Raw genomic sequence first — 24,009 nt, 5'->3', positions numbered from 1 at the left:
GAAGAGATGAAATGACTTGTCCAAGGTCATCTGGCTCCTAAGTAAAAGCTTTGGGATTAGATTCTAACATTTGGCTCTGGCGTCTTAGCCACTGCCCTCTACTGCCTCCACATGGCTATTGGCTGTACTGTACCCATGATCTAGAACCAGTACCATGTGTATAAAAAAAGGCACCTGGCACATGCAGTGCAGGAACCTATAGCTGTTCTGTCCAAGAGGATGGGCTTCTCCACTGGTCTCCTGCTTTTTGGTTGACTGTCGGTGCTAATTATATCGCAATGCAGTTTCTATCAAAGGCCTAGAAATTAGAAAATTTGGGACTGGATTTATGTTTAAGATATGCTCAGTAATGCTAGGGAGGTATTGGAGAATTAATGGAGGTACTTTAACGGAGGAATTGGGATTGAACCCAGGACATTGTGCATGCTAAGCATGCACTCCACCACTGTGCCGTTACCTCCCATGCCCCTCGTTTCTGGTCAGTTCTAACCAATAAATTTGTTATATTTAGTTTGTAATACTAAAATAAAACCCCTGTCCTTCAGGGGGAGGAGAGCGATCGGAGACTGAATTAACAATGAATCATGCCCATGTGATGAAGCCTCCATAAAAATCCTAAAGTCAGGCTTTAGAGAACTTCTGGGCTGGTGAACACATCTACATGCCAGAAGCGTGATGCACCCCAATTCCAGGGAATATAAGTTTCTGTGCTCGGGGTCCTTCCAGATCTTGCCCCTTGTACCTCTTCACTTGGCTCCTTATCTCTACTCTTTATCACATCTTTTAGTACCTAATACACTGATAAATGTGTTTCCCTGAGTTCTGTGAGCCATTCTAGCAAATTATTGAACCCAAAGAGAGCATTGGCACCCCAATTTACAGCTGGTTGGTCAGAAGTACAAGTGACAGTCTGGAACTTGAACTTGGTGTCTGCAATGCAGGCAGTCTTGTGGGACTGAACCCTTAGCCTGTGGGATCTGATGCTCACTCTAGGTAGATAGTGTCAGAACACCCCAGCTAGTGGCACAGAATTGCTTGATGTGTAGAAAACCCATACATCTGGTGTCAGAGGTGTTGTGAATGTTGTAGTAGTGTGAGAGTAAAGGAGAGATACAAGAGGGTTTTTTTCTTTTTTGTCTGTTACAGTTGTATAAAGACAAGTGAACATGTAGCATGTCTCATGCAAGAATTCCCATTCTAAACATGACAGCACTTGTTATAAGCATTGGTCTTCTTACCTGCATTTTCTGATTGCAATAAAGTGTCAAAAACTGTTGGATATTCTTAGATATTGTTAGTCTTTTGTTTCATCTTTGAAAAAAATTGGCTTTCTTTAGCTCAGTCCCCTGGATTGAGGTTACACATTACAATTCTTAAACTAGAAACCCCACTCAGCTGCTGCCCTGATGAAGTGGATTAAAATCCAGTATTGCTTCATTCTATTCTAAATTACTTTTATATTTTTCCTTTATGTTAAGACTATAATTCTAACAGATATTTAAATAACCTTCTATAGACTCTCCAAAGGTTTTTTGCTGCTGTGTCCACAGTTGTAAGGTTGTGCTCTTGCTGATAATAAATCCAGAAAGAAGTTACTTTTGCAGACTCTCTTAAGATCTTAGACACGTTTTGCTGCATTTGTTTTCCAGTCAATGCTTTTCTTTGTGGAGCACAGGGAAAATAATTTGAAAAACACACTTTAATTTGATTTCCAAAAGTGATCATGTTTACATTCACTTGTGTATTATAACTTGGCTGCAATTTTAGGAAATTAAATACAAATGATTCAAGCTTCAGCAATGCAAGGGTCAGAATCCAAGTTGCTAAGACACAATATCGTAGATTAGAAGCTTTGTTATGTAAAACCAGTTTAAGTGTGGAGGATAAACATGTATATTTTCAGATGGGCCTGGAATGGCCCTGAATGGTCATCAGCAGCTGATTGCATCTAAAGGGAAAATTTGTGCTTAAATAATGAAATACTGGTCTGCTGTTAAAAAAGAGACTCCAAATGGAGTCACTTATGCTAAGACATCACCAAATGGAAACTTAGTACCTAACTTAATTACAATTTCAGCCTCTCCCACTAACAAAATGCAGTTAATCTGCAATTACCTGGTCAGCACTAGTGAGATCATCTGCCTGACAGACCCCTGCCTTCTCCTGGGAGAAGTTGACCTTGCCATAACCAATATGTTTTTTTTGCTAGGATAACTTTCTTGTCCTGCCCCCTTATGCCTGTAAAAGTCTTTCATTTTATACAGCTCCTCCTTACAGCGCCTTTCTATTTGCTAGACTGGAGGCTGCCCAATTATGAATCATGAGACAAATCCAATAAAATCTTCAAAATTTACTCAGCGGATTTTTTTTGAACACTACCTTTATTATTCTGTCACGTTGTCACCTATTAGCGGTTTCAGTGTTATTGGGGTTTTCCAGGCAAACAGGTGGGTCAGGCGCAGCTCAAGGTGCCATTTGGGAAATAGTTTACTGATTCAGGCCCCTTGGTAATCTCATTTCTTTTCCCCCCAAATTTTGAGAAAAACTTCAAACATACAGAAAAGCTGAAATAGCTTTGCAGTAAAGACACGTACGCCCACCACCTAGGTTCCACCATTGACAAGGTAGCATTATCTATCCATCCCTCTCCCCACTCATCAAGCCTCCCCAAACTAAGGCGGTGCGGCGGGGTGAGCAAGCTCAAGGTGGCTTTCCAGTGGCGATTCCCAAGGGTGCGGCTCGCACGCCGGCAGCCTCAGCGTGGGGCCTACCGGAGGCCTCCTCCGCAGCCCCGTCTCGCGGACCCGGGAGGCGGAATCGGGCACCGGAACCGCGGCGCCCCCCCCCACCGGCGACAGCACCGCTCTCCCCAGCCCCTCCGGCCTAGGGGCGGCCTCCGGATCCACCGCCGGGGGCGGGCCGGGACGGGCTTGCGCAGGGCGGCACCTGGGCTGGGCGGTGCGGTAGCGGCGGAAGCGGGCGGCGGGCGCGGAGCGCGGGCGCGGGGCCGCTACGTGCGCGGGGAGCGCGGGGAGCGCGGGGCTGCGCTCGTGTGCGCTCCTGGGGGCTCGTCGCCGTCGCCGCCGCGCCTTTGAGTCAGCAAACTCCGCCGCCCGCCCGCCCGCCCGCACGCTAGCTCTGCCCTGCCCTGCCGGGGTCTCCCCCGAGGTGCCGCCCGTAAGTGACAGGGGACCTGCCGGGGAGCCTCCCTCGCGCCGCCGGTGTGGGGACCGCGGCCAGAGGCGAGCCGGCCACCCTTTCTCTCCTTTCTTGAGTCGTGGGGCCCTTCCCGCCGCGCCGGGGTGCCGCTCCCTGCGGGCTGGGAAGAGGTTTGGGTCTCCTCGGATGGGAGCCCGGAGCTGCCTCCTTTGCAGCCGAGGTGCACCGGGGAGGAGGGAAGGGTTGGCTTGTTTGCCAGGGGAGGGCACCGATCGCATCGATCCGGCTAAAAAGACACCCCAGGGAGAGGTGGGGCCGAGACGAAATCCTGGATGCACGGAAAAGTGCTGAGGCACCTTCCACCAGGCCGAATTGGGGTTGGTGGTTTTTAAAAAATTTTTTTTTTATTCACGAAAGAGAAGGTTTGAGTTTAGAAACTGGGAGGAGTAGGCAGGTTTTTTTTTTTTTTTTTTTTTTTTTTTTTTGTGGGATTGGGGGATTGGGGGAAAAGGTCCGAGAGAAAATCCACGTTGACTGATTACCAGGTCTGGTGCCACAGGAAAGCAACAGCCTGTTTTTCAGTTCTGATGCATCATACTTCTGTAATGATGCGTATGCGGGTGATTGAGGGGCATGGTCATGGGGATGTAGAGCCACATGTCCTGCATGAAAGGAAGGCTTCTATTTCTGCAAGGCATGTTTCTTTGTAAGAATAATGGAATTAGAAATTTGGAGCAGGAAGGAGGCTTCATGTGATCTTTAAACCTTTTATTTTAAGGATGGGGAAGCTAAGGCCCCAGCGTGGGGAGTCATTCAGCCAGGTGAGAGCAGAAACAGGCCAAGATTCTGGGGGCTTCTGACTCTCCATGCAGAGTTCTCCCCACCTTTGGGGGCCTGGGGTGGGTCGAGGCTTGGAATGCATGAACTTCCTCTTCTCCTCTGGGGGTGGGCTGGGCCAGAGGGTGAGTGCAGCTCCTGATGAGAACTGGCTGCTCCATCTGTGGACCAAGCTCAGCTAGGGCTCCTCAGTCTGAGAATGGAGGTGAGTGAGGCGCTCCTGGTGTTTCTGCCATCACTTCCAGTGATGCCTAGTCCTAAGGCCTTTTTTTTTTAAAGGCATGGTGGATTTCATATTGATTAATGGGACTATTTGGAATAAAGATGCAAAATAAAATGCATCCGGAAGTGAATATATGTAAGATAAGGTGATTAGCACTGACCTGTATTTTACCAGATCATCCTGTTACTTCTGTTGGCCTATTTCATTCTAATTTCTGAGGTGACTTTTTCACAAATGAGGAAATTGGTGTTGCAAGCGTGGGGACTTGCTCAGGTGACTCTGCTCCTCACCAGGGGTCTCTTGCCGGGCTGGCACTCTGCTTCTCCCCCCACCACAGTGGGCTGTGATACGAACTTCCTCTTATTTTACCTGGGGGAAGGCCTCCCGGAGCTTGGTATCTGAAACACAGAATTAAACACCCTTTTTCTTTCCCATGTAAAAGTATTGATTAAAGACTAATGTTTGTGTTCCACTACAGCATTTCTACGTGGTTTTGGAGCACTCTTAGTAATAGCTTTTCTCAGCCTTACGGTCACTACTTTCATTTTAGAGGATTCACTTTGTTAGTTCAGCTGTTATGGGAAATGGCTTCTTTTTCCTCTTTTGGTGTCAGGGCTGTGGTTTAACCACTACTTGTAAGGGGTTTAGAATTGGTTGAGACTGGGGTCCAGCCTCTTCAGCCTTCCATTTCTAAGACTGGCAAAGGAGGGCTTTTGGCCAAAGTCATGGTTGAGCTCTTTGAAGAACATCCTGCACTTTGTACTGTTACCACCAACCTCTTTTTTTCTAGAATCTAGTAGGTATGACTCAGCTTTTTTGTTCTCTAAGCCCTGTTCAAATAAGAGATTGTATGTGGTAGTGGTTACAACTTCTGGTTTCGGACTCATTAGAGTTGAAATCTAGGGACAGTCATTTGCTGGCTGAGGTGCTATCAGCAGGGCACCTAACTCTCTAAGTCTGATTTATCCTTTATTCAGATATTAAAAAAACTGATAATCCTTGCCTCCCAGAACTGTTCATAACAGTAGCTGACATTCACTGGGCACTGACCATGTGCTAGGCGTTGTGAAAAGACGATGTGGCAGCCTCACTAATCCTCACAACCAACTTCAGAAGTAGGTTTTATTTACATCTGAGGGAAAATGAGGCTTCAAGATATTTATGACTTCCTTAAACTCTCTAGCTCACAATTTTATCCACCCAGCAAATGTGTCCCAGATTTCTATAATAGCAAGTAATTATTTAGGGCTTAGTGTGGGCCAGGCCCTGTGTCAGGTCCGTATGTATATTAACAATCCTTGAGATAGGTATTGTTTTTATTCCCACTCTCCCTTTTTATTTTTATTTATTTATTTATTTGTTTATTTATTTACAGATGAAGAAACAGGCACAGACCCTAAGTCAGACAATTCGTAAATGATGGAGCCCAGATTTGACCTAGGCCGCCTGGCTCTGGAGTGGGTACTCTTCCTCAGCCACTCCTCTGTGAATCTGTGTAGAGGGCTTAGCCAGACCTCAATCAAGGGCAGCTCTTAATTGGCATTTTCATTTATTTTCCCTAAGTGACCACTTCCTACTCCTAGTCTCTGCAGAGGAGATGCTTTTAGTTCTGGAAATGATTCAACTTTGTGTAAGGTTTTGTGATTCTGCATACATTTCTGTTGTATCCTGTCTTATTTTTTAAAAGCGTGTCATAGGTCTCGGTGATCTTGACCCTGGGAATACAGAGATAGGCTTTAGGGAGTCTGTGAACTCCCTGAAAATGTATGAGCTCATACTCGTGTGCAAAAGTGCATTATTCTGGGGGTGGGAATCCTCAGCTTGCTTTTGATTCTTAAAGGGTCACCCATGGTTGTAAGAAAGGTTAGTAATGACTATGCTGTTGCAATAATCTCGTTTTACAAATGCGGCAGCTGAGGCCCAGTGGAGAGGCACAATAGCTTAATCTGAGCTATGTAGCTGATTAGACATAGAAAGGGGACTAAAACTCAGGTCCCCTGACTTCCAGTCTAATATTCTTTCCATCACACCCCAGCACTTCCCTTTGGTGCCAGGTGAGTAAGTTCTGAAATGACAAAAGACTCCTGACTCTCCCTTTAGGCTTCCCCAGTGTGGGAGAGACCAGCAGAGCTTCCTGGAAGCACTATCAAAAATATATCATCCTTTGGCCTGTCATCTTGTTAGCCAAACCACTTTACAGTGATTTAGGATGGGAAGCTACAACACTGAAAGATATGAGCTAGGAGGATAAAATTTGTTTGGGGAGAAGATGAGGAAAGATTTAGAATATGCATTGGTTGAGGTACAAGGAGGCCTTCAGGCCTCTAGGTAGAACTGTAGGATTGGAAAGTTTTTGCTGAGAGATTTGTAAATTCAAACACAATTCCATGAAGCCTGAGATTTCTGTGTAATGTGTGAATCACTGGGAGGTAGGGCCACCTCCTAGCCAAAGCTTGATGCTCCAGTGACTGAATAAGACTATTACATTGTGGGTATAGGTTGGGTTTAGGTATAGCTCAAGTGGTAGAGCACATGCTTAGCATGCATGTGGTCCTAGGTTCAACCCCCAGTACCTCCTCTAAACATAAATAAATAAATAAACCTAATTACTCACCCCCCTCAATAATAAAAATAAGTAAAAAAAAAAAAAGACTATTAGGTCATGAGACCTCTATTAGTGTAGGCCAGCCCTTTAATTTCACTTACTTTTTACAAACTGATTAAGTTTTCCTGGGAAAATAGATTCGTACTAATAGACAATGCATTTTGGAATGTATTATTCAGCCAGACATCAAAATATGTAATGTAGGACCAGGAATAAGAAGTCCAGAACTGGCTCCACAGTAAAGTTGGGAATTAAATGTATGATTCAATTGACTGCAGTAAAGTCTGTTGGGACAGATACGCTTAGGAAAAATGAGATCCATGCCTCACACGGTTCACAAAACTAATTTTCACTTAGATGAAAGATTAAATGTCAAAATCAAAATTATAGATATTAAAAAACATATACATGTATAAGATGGTTTTAAAAAACAACCTTGGAGTAGGAGAGACCTTGCCAAGTTTAGTGAAACTGAAAAACTCCAGAGGAAAAGAGTAATCTAAGGTTGTGAAACATTTTACGTCTATAAGGAAAAAGATTCCATAAACAAAGTTAAAAGACAGATGGTAAAGTACTTAAGCAAATAGTTGCAATATATATAACATACATGAACTCTTAGAAATCAATAGGAAAAAAATAATCCAGTAGAAATATGGGCAAAGGCTATTAATAGGCAATTCACATTTGTATATAAAAATACATAATCTCATTAATAATCAGATAAGTGTGGATTAAAAACAACCATGAAACCATTTTTGCTTAGGTTGATAGTACCCAGTGTTGGTGAGGGTGTGGGACAATAGATTGTCGCCATCTACTTTTGTGGGGAGTGTAAATTGGTACAACTTTCTGGAAAGGCACTTAGGCAGTATTTATAACATTTAGAAATTTGCATACTTTCTGATGTATCAGTTCCTTTTAGGACTTTATACTTCAGAAGTACTTGCCTACTTGAACAAAGGAGGAAATTGCTATGAATGAGCTGATACAGAGAGTGTCCTTTATATGTTAAGTAATGAATGCAGACTGCAGAGCAGGAAGTATAGTGTGATCTCATTTTGGGGGGAAAATAAAAGTCTGTGAGGAGATGCCTCTAATCATAGTGCTTACCTTTGGGAAGTGGGATTAGAAAGGGGGATGGTAGTTTGGAGGATTTCATCAATAGATTCCTATTTTTAAAAAACTTTAAATTTTGAAATAATTTTAAACTTACAGAAAAATGACCAAAGTAATAAATCCTTTATTTTTAAAAATTGTGAGTATATGTACTGAAAAAAAAAAGCAGTTCTTAAGAATGCCTGTGATACATCCTAGTGTTCACAGCAGCACTATTTACAATAGGCAAGATATGGAAGCAACCTAAATGTCCATTGACAGATTTATGGATAAAGAAGATGTGGTATATATTTACATATATATATGTGTATGTATGTATGTGTACACACACACACACAATGGCATACTACTCAGCCATAAAGAAGAATGAAATAATGCCATTTAAAGCAACATGGATGGACCTAGAGATTATCATACTAAATGAAGTAAATTAGACAAAGAAAGACAAATATCATGATACCACTTATATGTGTAATCTAAAAAAAAAAAAGATACAAATGAACTTATTTACAAAACAGAAAGAGACTCAGACACAGAACACAAACTATGGTTACCAAAGGGGAAAGCAGGGAGGAGGGATAAATTAGGATTTTGGGATTACCAGACAGAAACTACTGTATGTAAAATAGATAAACAACAAGGTCCTACTGAATAGCACAGGGAACTATGTTCAATATCTTGTAATAACCTATAATGAAAAATAATATGAATAAGAATATATATGAATCACTATGTTGTATGCCAGAAACTAACACAACATTGTAAATCAACTATACTTCAATAAAAATATAAAAAAATTTAAAAAAAAGAATGCCTGTGATAAACAAAAATAAGATAAATGACTTACAGTGTTGATAAGGCCCTCCTGCCTGATTAGGGGCTGGCCTCCCCGTGTTTGGAGGACCCAGTGCCCTGGGTTTCCAGGTGAGTATTCCCAGCCGTCCTTTCTGTTACTCATTCCAAAAATGTGCCCCCAGCCTCCACTCCTGAAGGCAGGAGTTACATGTAGCAAGGAAATTGCTCAATTTAGAAGCACACTTGCCCTAGATTATCTGTGGTTGTTAAGCGTTTAAAAAATATCAGTATTCCTCTCTCAATATTTAGTTTTATTTCTTGGGTATAGTGCAAGACTAGTTCCTTTACCCTTTCACCAGTATTTTCTCAGCACACCCCCTCCACCCGACCCCAGTAAAAGTTTATCCTTGGGCTTTCTGACTTTGGCAGTCCAGATCTCATATTACCTACCCATGCAGTCAAAAACTGCACTGAAGAAATATATTCTTTTGAGAACATAATCTCTTGCAGAAGAGAATATATAAAGGAAGTATATTCTCTCTCACTCAATGAGTCTGGCTCATTAATAGCAGAAATTATAATGAATTGCATATGTAAATATCCTTGATTTCCCCCACCCTTACCCCGCCCCAAGACAGCCTGGATACCTTTTAGAAGATAAGAAAATTAAGTCTGGAACCCATTTCAGATTCAGATTGGGAATTCCTAATTAAATTCCTAGTAGCTGGTGTCCTCTTTTAGGGAGCCCTGGGTTCCTGGAGATGGAAGAACAGAAAAGGGGAGGGGGAAAGGGAATACAAGGGGGCACCAGAGGACAAGACAGACTTTACCCAGGACCAGTCCTGTGTCCAGGCTTGTGATAAAGCTTTCTGACTTGTTTCCAGGAAAATTTTATATGTGTTTGGCACGATGACATGTTTTAGAAAAGCGATGGAACATAGGAAAGATACCTACACGGTGCTCACCAAGTACCACACACGGCTCCGGGCACTTTGATTTACATCATGTCATTGACTCCTGTGAAATGGGAATTATTACAGCCATTTTCTCCTGTTGAGAGAGATTTCATGACTTGACCAAGTGGAGGAGGCAGGATTTGAACCCACAGCTGCTTCCATGCCTGATTTTTTTTTCTTTCTGGTATTCTATTTTAAGATTCTCACCATCGTGTTTGCTTTCAGGGCCAAGATGGCATTCTCTCTGATAAAATGATTGCGGGAAAATTTTGAAATCCATACTGGGTGCATTATTAGCTATAGGACTCTGAGGTTCCCACTTCTGATCCTCAGGCATTCCCCATGCAGGTGATAAAAGGCTGTAATTTGGGGGCTGCGTTGTCATAAATTTTTTCAGTGATGTCACAGGCAGCCAGGGCTTTATCCTGGTTACTTATGAACCAGGAGGTAGATGGTAACACTTCAGAGCATTTTAGCCTTGAAATCAGTGACACGAAGTTATTTTCTTCTCCCTTTTTCCACCGTCCTTTCCCATTTTCCATCTCAGGTGTGTATTTTCCTTCTTTGGGACTTTTTATGCTTCTCTGATTCCACCAAGGCCCCTGTAGCATTTGGCCCACGTTTCCTGGGTGGCAGATCAAACATTGAAGGATGCAGTTCAAGCCTCTGGGGCCCAGAACCTTATGGGGCTGTCCTCGGTGTAGGGTGCTGGTCCCGACTGAGCCAAGCAAGATGGGGGTGGACGGCTCTTCAGTCTTTTTAATACATTCCTTTGGTGTTTAGATGTTAAGTAGTAAAATTAGACTGTCTTTAACTTTTGGAGAAGAAGGATACATTCTCTTTTAACCTAGGTGTCATGGAGGGGCCTCTTGTTCTTAGAGAACTAATTAACCTTGGTGGGAACCCACAAGCCCATGGCCCAGGGAATTCCAAAGGCCCCCCAGGAAGGCCCAGGTGCTCTGTGATCCTCAGGAAGAGACCATTAGCTTTCTGCTAATTCCTTAGGATGTGGGTGGAGGAGAGGGCTCACGTGCTCGTCCTGTTTTACCTTGGCATCAGCCCTGACACGGTGATAGAAGAATCCCTCACTGATGGGGAAATCCGCCCCGCCAGGTGCTTTGCTTGCTCAGAAGATTAGTAGGGAAGTCACCTTGTGGTGCTCCTGACCTTCAGCTGTCTCCTGGGTCCCTCTCTTGGCCTTTCCGCCCTGCCTCTCCCTCCCTTCTTTTCCCATGAGTTCCAGTATCTTTTTCCTTACGACTGTGGATGCTCCCCAGTTCCTCTTAAACTTGCAAATCCAAATGGTTCCAAGCGCAGAGCAGAGCAGGAGGCTTTGTATGTAGGGAGCCTATGCACCTTAGAAGTTATAAACACAGTTTTACACAAGGAGTTTTCTATCACTGAGAATTATCTTCTCCTTTCTTACTGATACAGCGGCTGACTGTAGAGTGGCATTTGGGACAGCTGGGGAGAAGGCAGGTGTTTCTGCAGCACCTCGGGGCAGTGTTAGCCCAGCTCTGGGTTCTGGTGTCTCCAAGCAGGAGATGCGGGGCCTTTCTGTCAGCCCTCTGTGGTCGATCAGACCCAGAGAAGCTGGGCTCCTTCTGTCCAGGTGTATATTGAAGATTCCTATACCAGGAAATCAACTTAATTATTCACAGGGAAATGCGGACTGGATGCTGGCTTTTCTAGGCAGCTCATTTTCATGATGGTTAGGAAACCTAGCAAAACTGTGACCTCTGTTTTGAGAACTTTGCCAGACCTAGTCTATGGACAGACACGAGTCAAATGTCCTTGGATTACAGTGAGTGCTTTGGGCTGATAGTTTAAGGAATGATAACTTTGGCATTTTACCCACTTTCAAAAGGACTTTCTCTCATGTCTTATCTCAGCCTTCTTGGGTCACGGCCAGGGAATGGCCAGGGTGTGAGCTTCACACGCGTAGGCTGTTTCAGAGCATATAGGTTTAAAATATTCTGTTCCTGTCAATATACTGTCCCATTTGACAAATCAGATACTTAAGGGAACATTTTTAAAAAGGCACAGGTGTGCTGTGATCGTCAGGAAGAAACCTCACCATTTCCCCCCTCAGCGGTCCTGGAAAAGTATAGGATGAAAATGGGCAGTGACAGTGGCTGACAGTGAGCTCCAGGCAAGTGCCTTCATTTTTGCTCATTTGATCTTTTTTTTTCTCTATATCCTCCCTCACTGCTTATTTGATCTTTACAGTAGATCCATGAGGTCAGCTATTAGCCCCATTTTACACAGGAGGAAACTGAGGCACAGAGAGTGAAAGACTTTCTCCCGGCAAAGGACAGTAAGAATTCACAGCCAGGCTGTTTGGCGCCCACCAGGCCCTTCCTACTCTTGTTATGGGGACACTCCTTGCTCAAAAGTGAAATCTCCCTTCTTGCTGGTCCCTCAGATGACTTGCCAGTTCTTCTCATCTGGACTGACGTCACTCTGGGCAGAGCTGAACTTGACCAATAGCTCACAGTCCCTGGTGCTGCTGTCCTCCCACGTAACTGAACTTGCCTCCCCAGTTCTTTGTGACAGAGGAGGCGAACTTGGCGGGCAGGTTGTTATTTCCAGTGTGTTGCAATGATTTTCCTTTTTGAGGCTGTTTGTCACTCAGTTTAAAAGAGGAACATTTAATGCTGACTTTTGTGTCCAACTTGCATGCCTGTACCCTTTTCTTATCTCAGCCCGAAACTGTTCTCCAGGTGCCTCAAGACTGTTCTGTGTGAATGTCCGTCATCGTCCTTACCTTGTTCCCAAATGAACTCATCTTCTTTCTCTCTTACCTCTGAAAAAAGGCCCCCCTTTCCAACTTCCCCATTCTACCCCAGTCTTCTTCCAGTCACCTGGCTGGTGAGTCATCCTTGACTCCCTTTCCACCATCATGCTGTCTCCAAGTTATTCTTGTTATATATATATTTTTAGAAGACTTGATTTTTAAGAGCATTTGTAGGTTCACAGCAGAACTGAGGGAAAGTACAGAGAGATCCTGTACACTACTTGCCTCCCCTCCCCATGACCAACCCCCACAGCAGAGTGGTACATAACGTTATTGCCATCAGTGAACCTGTATTGACACATCATTGTCCCCCACAGTCCACATTTCACATTAAGGTTCATTTAACTCATGGTGTTGGACACTCTGTAGGTTTTGACAAATGTCTGACATATGTCCTCCATTGTACAGAATGGTTTCTCTGTCCTGCTAAATCCTCTGGGCTCTGCTTCTCTGTATTTTCAAATGTGCCTGGCCACCCCCTCCTCATCTTGAGTCTGTGATCTCTTCTGTGGGCTGGTGCATTCCAGCAGCAGCTCACCGCCCGTCACTGCATCCTCCACCCTATCCCCACATGAGTCATTGCCATCACGGCAGGCTTCTGCCTGCTGCATCCCTGTCTTTGGACAAAAGTCCATATTCCTCCTCTCATTCAGGGACTTCCTCATCCTAGAATGACCATCAGAGCCCTTCCAGACTTACCTCCTTGTGATATTCTGCCAGTGCAGGCCCTCCACTTCTAGGGAGCTGGCCCCTCCAACCACCAGGTCTACTGAAAGTGGTACTGCTTCTTCATTACCCCAGGCCGGTGCTGCTTCTCTGCTTGTCCTAATCAAAGCATCGAGGACTTTTCAAATCCTACCTTCTCTGTGAAGTTTCTCCCTCTCCACTCTCCTCCTTCCTACCACCCCATACCAGTGCTATTTCTTTGGGCACATAGAGTGAGCTTTGCATTATGAGTGAATTGTTTCATATCTGTGTCTGGACATCCTGAGGTCTTAGCACTCAGGGAGTGTGATTCAACCATTAAACGCATACTGCTCACCAGGACCAAACCTAGAACTATACACAATAGGCTCTCAGTGATTGCTCATTGAATCAAATTGTCATTGTCCTTTAGTTATTCTTAGGGCGTCCTTTAGAGCTAATGACCCTAAAGAGGTCTGTCATGTGATAGCACAAAACTTCTCTCAGTATTACCATCTTTCCAAGGATGCAAGTCCTTTCCATATGTGTGGCTGTCCCTGTTCATATACTACTACTTGCCTTGTGGGGCTGCCTTGAGGATTAGATGAGATAATTCATGTTGCAATCTTTGCACAGTGTCCAGCCACGTAGCTAACTGTTATTTTTAGTTGGATTGTTGTTTTTTATTATGAATGGTGTAACTTTAATATCATTCTCCAATCTCACCTGCCACAGTCCAGTGGAGGTAGGTCAGGAGGAAAGACAGAAAACAACAGAGGAAGACACATGGCCTTCAAGACATTTGCCTCTGGGCTGTTGCTGGCTAAAAGCTTTCTTTTCTCCCAAGGTGAATGATTAACCACGAACAAGAAGAGGTGGGCGGCAAGGGATGCCTTGCACACTGTTCTGTGTCCCTCCTCCCGGCCCACGTGACTGGGCTGTTGAGAAACTTGATGGTGATGCAGAAATGGAGAGAATTTGCTGGAACTAATTCAGTCAAATGTAATTGACCCAGTAGTTATTGGGCACTTACTGTATGCCAGGCACTCTGCTGAGTGCTAGGGTTATAAAGTGTGAATGATTTGGACATGCCCTCATGGGACTTTTGAGAGGACAGACACTAAACAAGAAAATAGATTCATAGATAAAACAATACAGAATGTGATGAATTCTAAGGAAAAAATAAAAAGAGCATTACTGGGGGAGTTTGCTTTAGTGGGTGGTCAGGGAAGCCCCTCTGAGGAGGTGGCGTTTAAACCAAGCCCTACGAATGGGAAGGAGCCACTTTGGGGGTTGGGGTGGGGGCGGTGAGGGGAACGTCAGAGGGAACAAGATGCACCAAGAAGGGCCTGAGGGGGCAGTTTCAGAACTGACCTGGTTAGGGCGAGTGGACGCCTTGAGTGTGCAGAAGCGTCAGGGTTGATGGGAGCACCAGACGAGTGTGGTTTCCTGGGATTGTGTGGATACAGACCCTGTCTTCTGGACAGTGATTTTCAAAGATTTTCTACCATCCATACACTTGCAGGAGCCTGCACTATGCTCCTGGGGCGGGGCTGTTGGGGGCTGGGTGATGTGAAAAGAGCCCTCCATAATTGATACACGAGGCACCTTCTCCCTCTCTGCAAACTGAGAAGCACTGCTCCTGGTGATCCACTCAGAAGCCTTGGGATTTGGGAACATTTACGTCTCTTTTCAATTAAATTTTGCAGGGTTATATAGGCACGCTATAGGAACATGGAATTCCGTCCGTTGCTGAGAACATTGGCACGGCATTTGAGGATGAATCACCGTTTAATTGGATCACTGTGTGACCCATTTACATAAATAAATACTGTTTTTGAATAGAAAAGTTATTGTCATTCTTTTGAAGTTATTTAGAAGTGCCTTTGGAGACATCCTTTAAGATTTTAATGCATGGGGGTGTTGTCCTTTGTGAAGAAAGGCAGTGGAGGGGAGAGGAGAGAACAGCTTCCAGCTTTCCAGAGTCCTTAGTTTGAATCTGGACCACACTGTGTGGCTTTGGGTGGTAGCTTAACCTCTCTGAGTATTGGCGTGGGGGGGGCTATCTTCTGTAAAATAAGACAGAGAAGCCTTGCGCTGCCTGTCTCTCCGACGGTCATGGGACAGTGCTTGATAAACTGCAGAGTATCAGAAAATAAAAGTTACTTTAGAAAAATTAAAATTTGTTTGCAAATGTTATGGCCAGTAGCACATTATGGCTAGGATGTAATTCATGACCATAGAAAAGAACTTTTCACTGATCGTAGATGACTGGTTTCTGGAATAATCCACAGGAGAATATCTGTATAACTTTGCAGTAGGAATGGTTTTCTAAATATGGAAGCCATAAGGAAGAGATTGGTAAAATTCATTACCTAAGAACAGCACGGCAAAACCGTTGTGAGCAAAACAAAAGACAGATTACAAACTGGAAAAATATGTTTGCACTTCATTTTATATATTAAGGATTAATTTCCCTAATACGTAAAGAACTACAAATCAATAAGGAAAAAACAACTCTATAGGAAAATGGTCAAAGGATGTGAACAAACAATCCACGCAGAATACAGTGCCCAAAGCCCCTGCCTTTTGCTGCCAAAGCCGCATTCCTCTCCCCCTGCCTGTGCACAGGCCCGGGAAGCAGCCCCACATCCAGGGAGCACACCTGGGCGCCAGGCTCACTGTCAGCTGTAAGCCCCGGCAGGGGGAAGAGGACCCTCACTATGTGGCGAAAGGAAAAGCAAAGCGCTTGCAGGCGGCTCCCCACCACCGACCGCCCAGGACCGGGGAGACCGCTAGCCCAGGCTGCTGCTTCACGAGGAGGCCTTGGTCCTGGTCAACAAAAGGACACCATTTAAGTTAACAACTTGGCCCTGTCCCAGACCTTACCGTGTCCCTGTAAGCCGCCATCACTTGTGCTTTTGTTTCCTGTTAAGTGTCTCCGTAAGAGCAGGGCAGCATTGTGTCTGTCTGATTACTAATTTGTATGGGTTGCTTGGCACAGTCCCTGCCACCATGTAGGTCCCCAATTTCAGGGACAGATCCCTGAGGGGCCCTGGGCATCCCAGAGTCAGAAAGAGGAATCTAAGCAGCTGTGAGGGAAGAGGGGTTTCCAAAAGGCAGCGGGAGAGCACAGGGGAGAGGCCCCGGGTCTGGGAAATCCGGATTCCCATTTCTGCTTAGAGTGCCCCGACCTCAGGGTCATTCTCCCCAAGAACCCTGAAGAGCCCGTTGGCTCATCTGCTCAAGAAGCAGCTCTTCGTGTACAGTTGATTTAAAATGTTAAAAAAAAAAAAAAGAAAAAGAAAGCAGCTCTCCATGCTGAGGGGCCACAGCCCCAGATGGCCAAGGCCGAAAGGGAGCTGGCTTCTGAAAGACACCATGGCAGGCCCAGGCTCACCCCGGGCCCAGCCTTCAGCCCTGGGGGACCTGCCAAAGCCACACAGTTGAGGTTTCTGCTCTTCCTCTGTGGGGACACAGTAGAGGCAGAAAACTGGCTTTGAAGGAGCAGGTAACCATGAGTGTCCACACAGGAGAGCCAGCTGTAGGCACCAGCGTGTTCTCTCTCCACAGACACTGAGCCCTGGTGGGCTAGGACTGATAAGGTGCTAGGTGGTGAATCCAGACCCAACCCCACGGTGGCCCGGGGAGCAAAGGGGAGGGGTGAGGTGTGATCATCCTGGTTGGAGGGCAGGCTGCTCAGGGTGAGGGCGTAGAGAAGACGGGAGGGGGAAGAATATTCTGAAGTCAGGGCTCAGGAACTAAACCCTCATCATGAAGAGCTGCTGGCTGGCTGGCTGGCTGGCTCGCTGGCTTTCTTTTTAATTTTAAACAAACATGTGAAGCTCAGACCTAGGGGTTAAGAAGTGGAAGTTAACTGGTAAAAGAAGGAAGCTAGTAGGGTGTGTGTGCGTGTATGTATGGAGGAGGCCTAAGGGGCATGTTAGAGACACTGGCATTTCTTTCTCTCAGTCCTTCCTGAAGGGCTAACTAGAAACCCACTTAGTGGACACCTGATCATTTAATTTTTTTTTTTTTTGAGATAAGATCACTTAACGTGAGATCTACCCTCTTAGTAAAGTTTGAAGTGAACACAGTGTTGCTAGCTGCAGGTACAAGGTTGTACAGCAGATGTCTACAAGTTATTTCTCTAGCAGACCTTGTTAGAAACTGTAAGTGGAATTCTTTCCTCCCCAAGGCTATTGTTTCACTCACCTGAGGCACTTTTCTTGGTCGAGAGGTTGCTTAACTGGGATTTTCAGGATTGCTTGGCCTGTCTGGGGGAACCTGCTATATCTATAACTCTCTGAAAAGAATATGCAGAGAAATTATGTACCTGTAGAGACTGCGTGTTAAAAAGGGGCAAACAGTCTGGGCCTTATATGAGTCTGGGGCTCTGCCAAACCAATGTGGCTAAGTGTGTAAGTTTCCTTTCTCTCCTGAACGTTCATATAACAAAACCCCACCTCCTGCTTGTCTCCCGTGTCTCTGTCCTCTTAAAGTTCACTATTCTCTCCTGACATAAAAATAAAAACATTGTGAAATCGAGCCTGCCATCGACTGACAATCAAATCCTGAACCCCTAAGAACCTCACTTTTTGACAGGTAGCAAATAAAATTTTCTTTTCCCTTTTTGATCTTTTTAGACTAAAATAGCTTGGATGTGTTTTCAAAGGACAGTCCATTCTCATAAAGGACTTAATGCTTCTCCTGGTTTAATATTTTTGTATTATGAATGAATATAATATGGAATAGTGCTGTGTGACTTGCTTAAAATTTATTGCTCCAAAACTCTTGGGCTTTTCCTTGTGACAGTGACTTGTGACAAAGTGCTGGTATTTGATAACTCTTTTGTTGTGTATGTAGCTTCCTTTATTTCAGTTGCTTTCAGTTTCACAGTGAAGTGTTAAGAACCTAGCCTGTGAACGGCAGGTGATTCTGCTTAAAATCTTTAAAGAAAAAAGATGTTCAAGGAAGGGACTAGAAAGCAGATTAAATAGCAGGAAAAATAATCAAAACAGAAGTAAGCCACATAGAGAGGAAAGAGTTGGCCAAAATGAATCAGAGGAACATTTATTGTTAATAATATATTAATTGGATAAAAATATATATACACAAAAATAGTATATCAATTGGGTGGATGAGGAGTCCAGACCTCGTACTGCCCTCCTTCAAGTGCAGAGATGCTGCTTTGTCTGTCTCACCACTGCAAGGTTTTGCACCTGAAGTCCTTCCTCTTGCAGTTCTGAAGAAGACCTCTGTCCCAGCGTTATCCTGTCCTCTCCGCCCCCTGAGTGGGCAGCTGGCTTTGTGGGGCCCACACGTGGACGAGCACCAGCTGCCTGTGCTTCCTTAGTGCAGTGCCCAAGCGGCTGGGTGACTGCTGAGCACGGTTTTTCCCCATTTATTCATTTAATCAGTGTAAATGTGTGAGGAGAACCCATCATGTGCCTGGTACTGTGATAGGGGTTAGAGATCCGAAATAAAGAACAGTGAGAGCTGTGCTGTCCCCAAGCCTACTGTTGAGTGGGGACACAGACATTCATTCAGTTTCTACACCAATAAGGGTAAAACTATCACTGAGATCAGAACTACAGAGGAAGACGATGGTGCAGGGGAAGTGTCACGAGGGGCATTTGGCTTTGCTGGAGGGAGTCAGGGCAGGGTCCCCTGAGTGAGTGAGATTGGAACTGAGATGTGAAAAGTGAGTAGTAGTTATCTGGTGACAGATAAGTTTGAATTGCAGCATTGCCCTTGAGCAAGTCGGGGATCTTGCAGTGGTGACCTTGAGCAAGTTACTTTACCTGTTTAAGCTTTAGTGTCTTCATCTGTGACCTGGATGATTGCGAGAATTAAATTAGACAATGCACATAGTGTCCTCAGCACAGTGCCAGCGTGTAGTTGACGCTCGTAAATGGTAGCTGTTTTTATTACTGTCTGTGCTAAATACCTTGAGAATAGTTAACTTGGAAAATGGAGACTAAAGGGAGATTTAATGATGGTCTTCAAATAGGCCAGGTGTCCTCAGCATCCAAGATGTGGGGAAGGCTCTTATGGAGCCATTGGTGTGAAGTCACATTCAGAATGCTTGGAAACAACTGTAATACACTAGGATTTTAAGACACAAGTATTATTAGATCCCATCTCCTGCATTTCTCATGGCAGTTAATCAGGAATAGCTAGGCTATTGCGTATTTTCAGTACCAACACCATGTTTTATGTGCCCAGTGATTTTTGCCACATTGTGTGTAGTTATATGTGGATATTTCCTGCAGTTAAATGTGCAGGGGTCCTTTTGCATCCTTTGAGAAAGGCAGGTCTTGCTTTTCTCTCTTCGATCTGCGGAGATGTACATGTATATGGAAATATCCAATTCAACTTTTTGTTGGAGTATTATAGTTTTTTGCACCTTCCATTGTTCTTAAATTTTGGAGAAAAAGGTACCAAGACTTAATTTTTATTGAACACTTGCTAAGTGCTTTAGGTACGTTATCGGATTTAATTCTCACAGGAACCCTACGAAATAGGCACTATTAAGAATGCTTTTTCCCCGTTTACAAGAAAACTGAGGCTCAGAGAGGTTAAGTAACTTGTCCAAGGTCAGAACAGCCATGAGTGCCATAGTTGGGATTTGAACTCGGATGTTAATACCTCCAAACCTGAATTCTAAACAGTTTGATGCTGCCTTTTAAGCTAGTTTTTAAAGATTATCAAATCCCTGTGTCAGCAAAGTAGGTATGTGTCAAAAAATTTATTATACTTACATGGTCATGAGAAAAGCTTATAAAAAATGTTGGTGGCCTTTGAAGAGCACGGGGAAGCTTGTTGAATTTAGATCTATTTGTTCAATGAATCAGAAGTAGATACTGTAGCAATGTCTTTCTGGATTATTTTCTTGATTGTTATAATCCTTGGTTTTGCAGTACAGACCTTAAGAAGTATTAGTGTACATCAACCAAAAATTAAATATGCTTATGAATGTTAGGAGTTTATACTTGAAATAACAATTTAGCTTCTTCCTCATTCTTACCTCAGTTCCCAAGTTAATAGCTTTGCCATCTTCAGGTTAGTTATTGTTTGCTGCCTTAAATCTATTGGGGAAATACTTCACATTCATTTGGTAGCAAGGGGAGGGTGTATTATAAATAAATAATATACTCAGAGATGGGTGCAGGCTGTGTGGGTGGAGTTGGAAAGGCGTATCAGCGAGACCATTGGCCAGTAAAGCCGTTGGCTGTCAGTGCCTAATGCTGCCGCAGACGGGGCAGAGCTTGTGCCCAGAGCATCTGGAGTTGCTCTGCACTTTTTGCTTTGTTTTCTGCTAATGCAAACCCTGCTTCAGGAATTAAGTGTTCTTTTTGATCCGAACTAAATGAAAATACAACCTGACGTGTCAGCTCAAGGAGGGAGAAATATCAAACAACTGCTGGAGAGAGTTGAGAGATCACTTCTCCAGGCTTGTTTTCTTTCCTAATAATTGATTTTTCCCGACTCAGCAAGAGGAGTAAAGATGACTGTGGGGGTGCTTGTTTATTTTATATATGTTAGATATATTTACATACTTATTTTATCTGTATTTTCAAATCACAAATGTAATATATTAAAAATAAAAGTTGTTAGCAATTCAAGAGTGTATGAAGGAAAAAAAAAACAAATGAAACACGAAGTCCTCCCCTGTCCCAGTTGCATGCACTTTGGCATGTATCCTTCTGGAATCTTTTTCTGTGCATCCCCAAGCATATCCATGTACACACTTAAACAGTGAGATCACATTGCACATTGTTCTGCAGTTTGTTTCCACTTGTGGACATCCCCCCACGTCAGCACTTACAGATTTCCCTTTTTTGAACAGCGACAAGGTAATCCATGAATACGTCCCACTTTGTTTAATCATTCTGTTACGAATGGGCATTCAGTTGTTGCAACTTTTTCAGTTATTAACACGGCCATAGTGAGCAGTCTCACACTCAAAGTGTGGCTTGGCACCTGGGTGCTGGCCTTTCTTAAGGATCCCTTCCCAGAAGTAGGGATGCTGGGTCGAAGGGTGCATGCGCTCTAGACTTTAGAGCCAGTAACCCTGCGTTCCGGTCAAGGTGGCAGCGTGAGCACTGGCCTGACTTGGGTCGGATGGTGTCTTCTGTTTCCACGAGGCGGGCAGAGCAGCGGCAGCCTGGAGCCCCGTGCCTGGACACCGCTAGTTTGTGGGTGTGATGATTCTCCTAGCTGGTTCACCCTTTTCAAATTTGTGAAGGTAGCAATTTTCAATTTTGACTTTTGCTTCAGTCCAGATGAATTCACAGAGAACTCAGCTGTGCCAAGCCTGCTCCTAGAATAAGGCCAGTCTTGGTTTTCTTTCCCACTCCCCAGTATTTGTTTTCCTTCCCAGTATTTTGTTAACCTTTGGACTTTACATCGTGGACAAGATCACAAGATTAGCCTTCTTTGAAAAAGACTGCCACTGGCTTAGTTTAATTTGGTCCATTTTGTGACTCCTTCCCCTGGGCCCTCTCCTGGCTGGACCACCTTGGCCAAGGTTCCTTCCCTGGGGCACCTCAGTCCCATGAAGTCAGAGATTCAGCACTGACCGCTTCCCCCGGTTTTGGCGAGGCAGGCAAAAATAACATATAAACAAATAATATGGATTCAGACTGTGTTGAGTTACATAAGGAAAACAAAATAGTGTAATTGAAAAAAGAATGACTTCGAGAGGAAACCTTAGTTAAGGGTTTGCAGCAAAGATGACTCTGGTGACATTTGAGCTGGGAACACAGTCGGAAAAGATCTAGAGAAAACCGTTCTAGAAAGAGGAAGTAGTAAGTACTGAGGGCCTGGGATGGAACGAAGTTGGTGTGTATGAAAGATGGGGAGAAGGCCCGGGGGCAGAGCGTAAAGAAGAGAGTGGAAGGCGGTGAAGCAGGAATGTCGGCCAGGATCAGACTGCGTGGGGCTTATAAGTCATGACACAGGATTTGGACTTTATTCTTATTGCAGGGGGCAGCCGTGGCGGGGTTTTAGGCAGGAGAGGTGTTTGATCTGAATTTTGCACAGAGAGGATAACTCTGCAAGTCTGGAGCATGGGTTGTATGGGCAAGACTGGAAAGCCATGTGGGAGGCTGTGTCAGCAGTCCAGTTGAGAGGTGATGGTGACCAGAACTAGGTTCACCAGCACAGATGGTGATGAGATCAAGGATACGTTTAGAAGTGGTGCCGACAGGCTGTGTGTCTATACACCTCCTACCATGGTGCCTGGAAATAGTGGGTGCTCGATAAGTATTTGTGAAAGGGAATATGATATTGTGATTTATAGGAGAAATATATGTTTGGTCATTCAGATGACCTCAGTTCCTGGCTCACAGCTCCCAAAACTTTGGAATTTCCTTACTAATAAGAGCAATGGGATAATATTTAGTCTCTTGTCCTTGGTTCCTGAAAACATTTCAAGGAAGGTGACTTTTGGATCCTACCCAAGGGTGGGGGCTGTTTGCCAGGAGAGCCAACTGCCTGATTAGAGGGCTGGAACTTTCAGTGTCACCCTCTGATTTCTAGTGGGTGGGGAAGAGGAGCTTGAGATTGAATCAGTCACCATGGGCCAAGGATTTAGTCAGTCATGACTATGTAGTGATGCTTCCTTAAAATTCCAGATAGACAGCCTGTTGGCTTTTTCAGACACTTGGGAACCAAAACACTTCCACGTGCTGCTGTGCCAGCCCCAAGCTCCACTTGGACAGAAGTGCCTTTGGTTGGGATCTCGCCCTATGTATCTCTTCATTTGGCCGCTATTTGCATCTTTTAATATCCTTTTGTAATAAGTTGGTGACCTAGTGAGTAAATGGGTTTTCCTGAGTTCTGTGAGCTATTCTAGCCAATTAATTGCACCCGCGGAGGGAGCCATTGGAGCAGCCAGCTTGCAGAGCCAGGTAACAGAAGCACAAGTGACAGCAAGCTGGGCTTGCAGCTGGCATCTGAAGCGGAGGGTGGTCTTGTGGGAATGAGCCCAGTTCCTGTAGAGTCTGATTCTCTCTCTGGGTAGATTAGTGTCAGAGCTGAGTTGACATCCTACTGGTGTCCCGGAATTGCTTGTTGGTGTCCACACACATATGCTGGAATTGGGTCCAGGGACCCTTGGTCAGGGAATAATGAGGTTAGTTGGTCTAGAAGGGAACAGGGGACTACACTGGTCATAAAAATAGAATTTGTGAAATTCGCTGCTAATTATTATTATTTTTTGCCTCTTCTTCACTTGGGTTGGAGTTTCTCTTGAGGTTTGAACACTGGTCCTCTAAGTACCCGACAAATTCATTTCCTTTAAAACTGTCTTGAGGCCACCTAAGTGTTCAATACTAGAGGAAAGGTAACATCTACTCAGTGGAATCCTGTGACTTATTATCCAGGAACATGCAATGCTGTTGTTGTAATGAAAATGGAAGAAAAGAAGATACAGGCTTGTGAAACCATTTATGATGATAGTGCTAAAAAATATGCACATGAGAAAAAGGAAGAAATATACCAAAATTATCTGTTTGGTTTAGTTTTTTGGTTGGGGGAGGTAATTAGGTTTATTTCTTTATTTTTAGAGGAGGTACTGGGGATTGAACTCAGGACCTCATGCATGCTAAGCATGCGCTCTACCACTTGAGCTACACCCTCCCCCCATACCAAAATTATGATGATGATTGTTTATGGTGGTGGATTATGCCAGGGTAACCAGAAATAACTGACCATTTTAACCATGACACTTTTGAATACTCCTCAAGTGTCTGTGTGCGTGTGTGCAAGCTGTTACTAGTTGCGTGATAAGTATAAACCAGGGTTGCCCTGACTAACCTGGGCTTATATG

General features: G+C 44.3%; 1 protein-coding gene across 1 annotated transcript in view; it reads left to right on the top strand.

The window, feature by feature from the left end:
* The first annotated feature begins 3,026 nt into the window (after window positions 1–3,026).
* Window positions 3,027–24,009, top strand: part of SNX10 (sorting nexin 10) — a 63,027-nt gene continuing 42,044 nt past the window's right edge. Inside the window, exon 1 of the mRNA XM_031455082.2 lies at window positions 3,027–3,177. The gene's annotated coding sequence lies outside the window, so the exon portion shown is untranslated. The remainder of the gene's footprint in view (window positions 3,178–24,009) is intronic.

This window comes from Camelus dromedarius, chromosome 7 (assembly GCF_036321535.1).
Source record: "Camelus dromedarius isolate mCamDro1 chromosome 7, mCamDro1.pat, whole genome shotgun sequence".
Lineage (NCBI taxonomy): Eukaryota > Metazoa > Chordata > Mammalia > Artiodactyla > Camelidae > Camelus > Camelus dromedarius.
The sequence above is the reverse complement of the archived record's forward strand: the minus strand, read 5'-3'. Positions and strand labels throughout refer to the sequence as shown.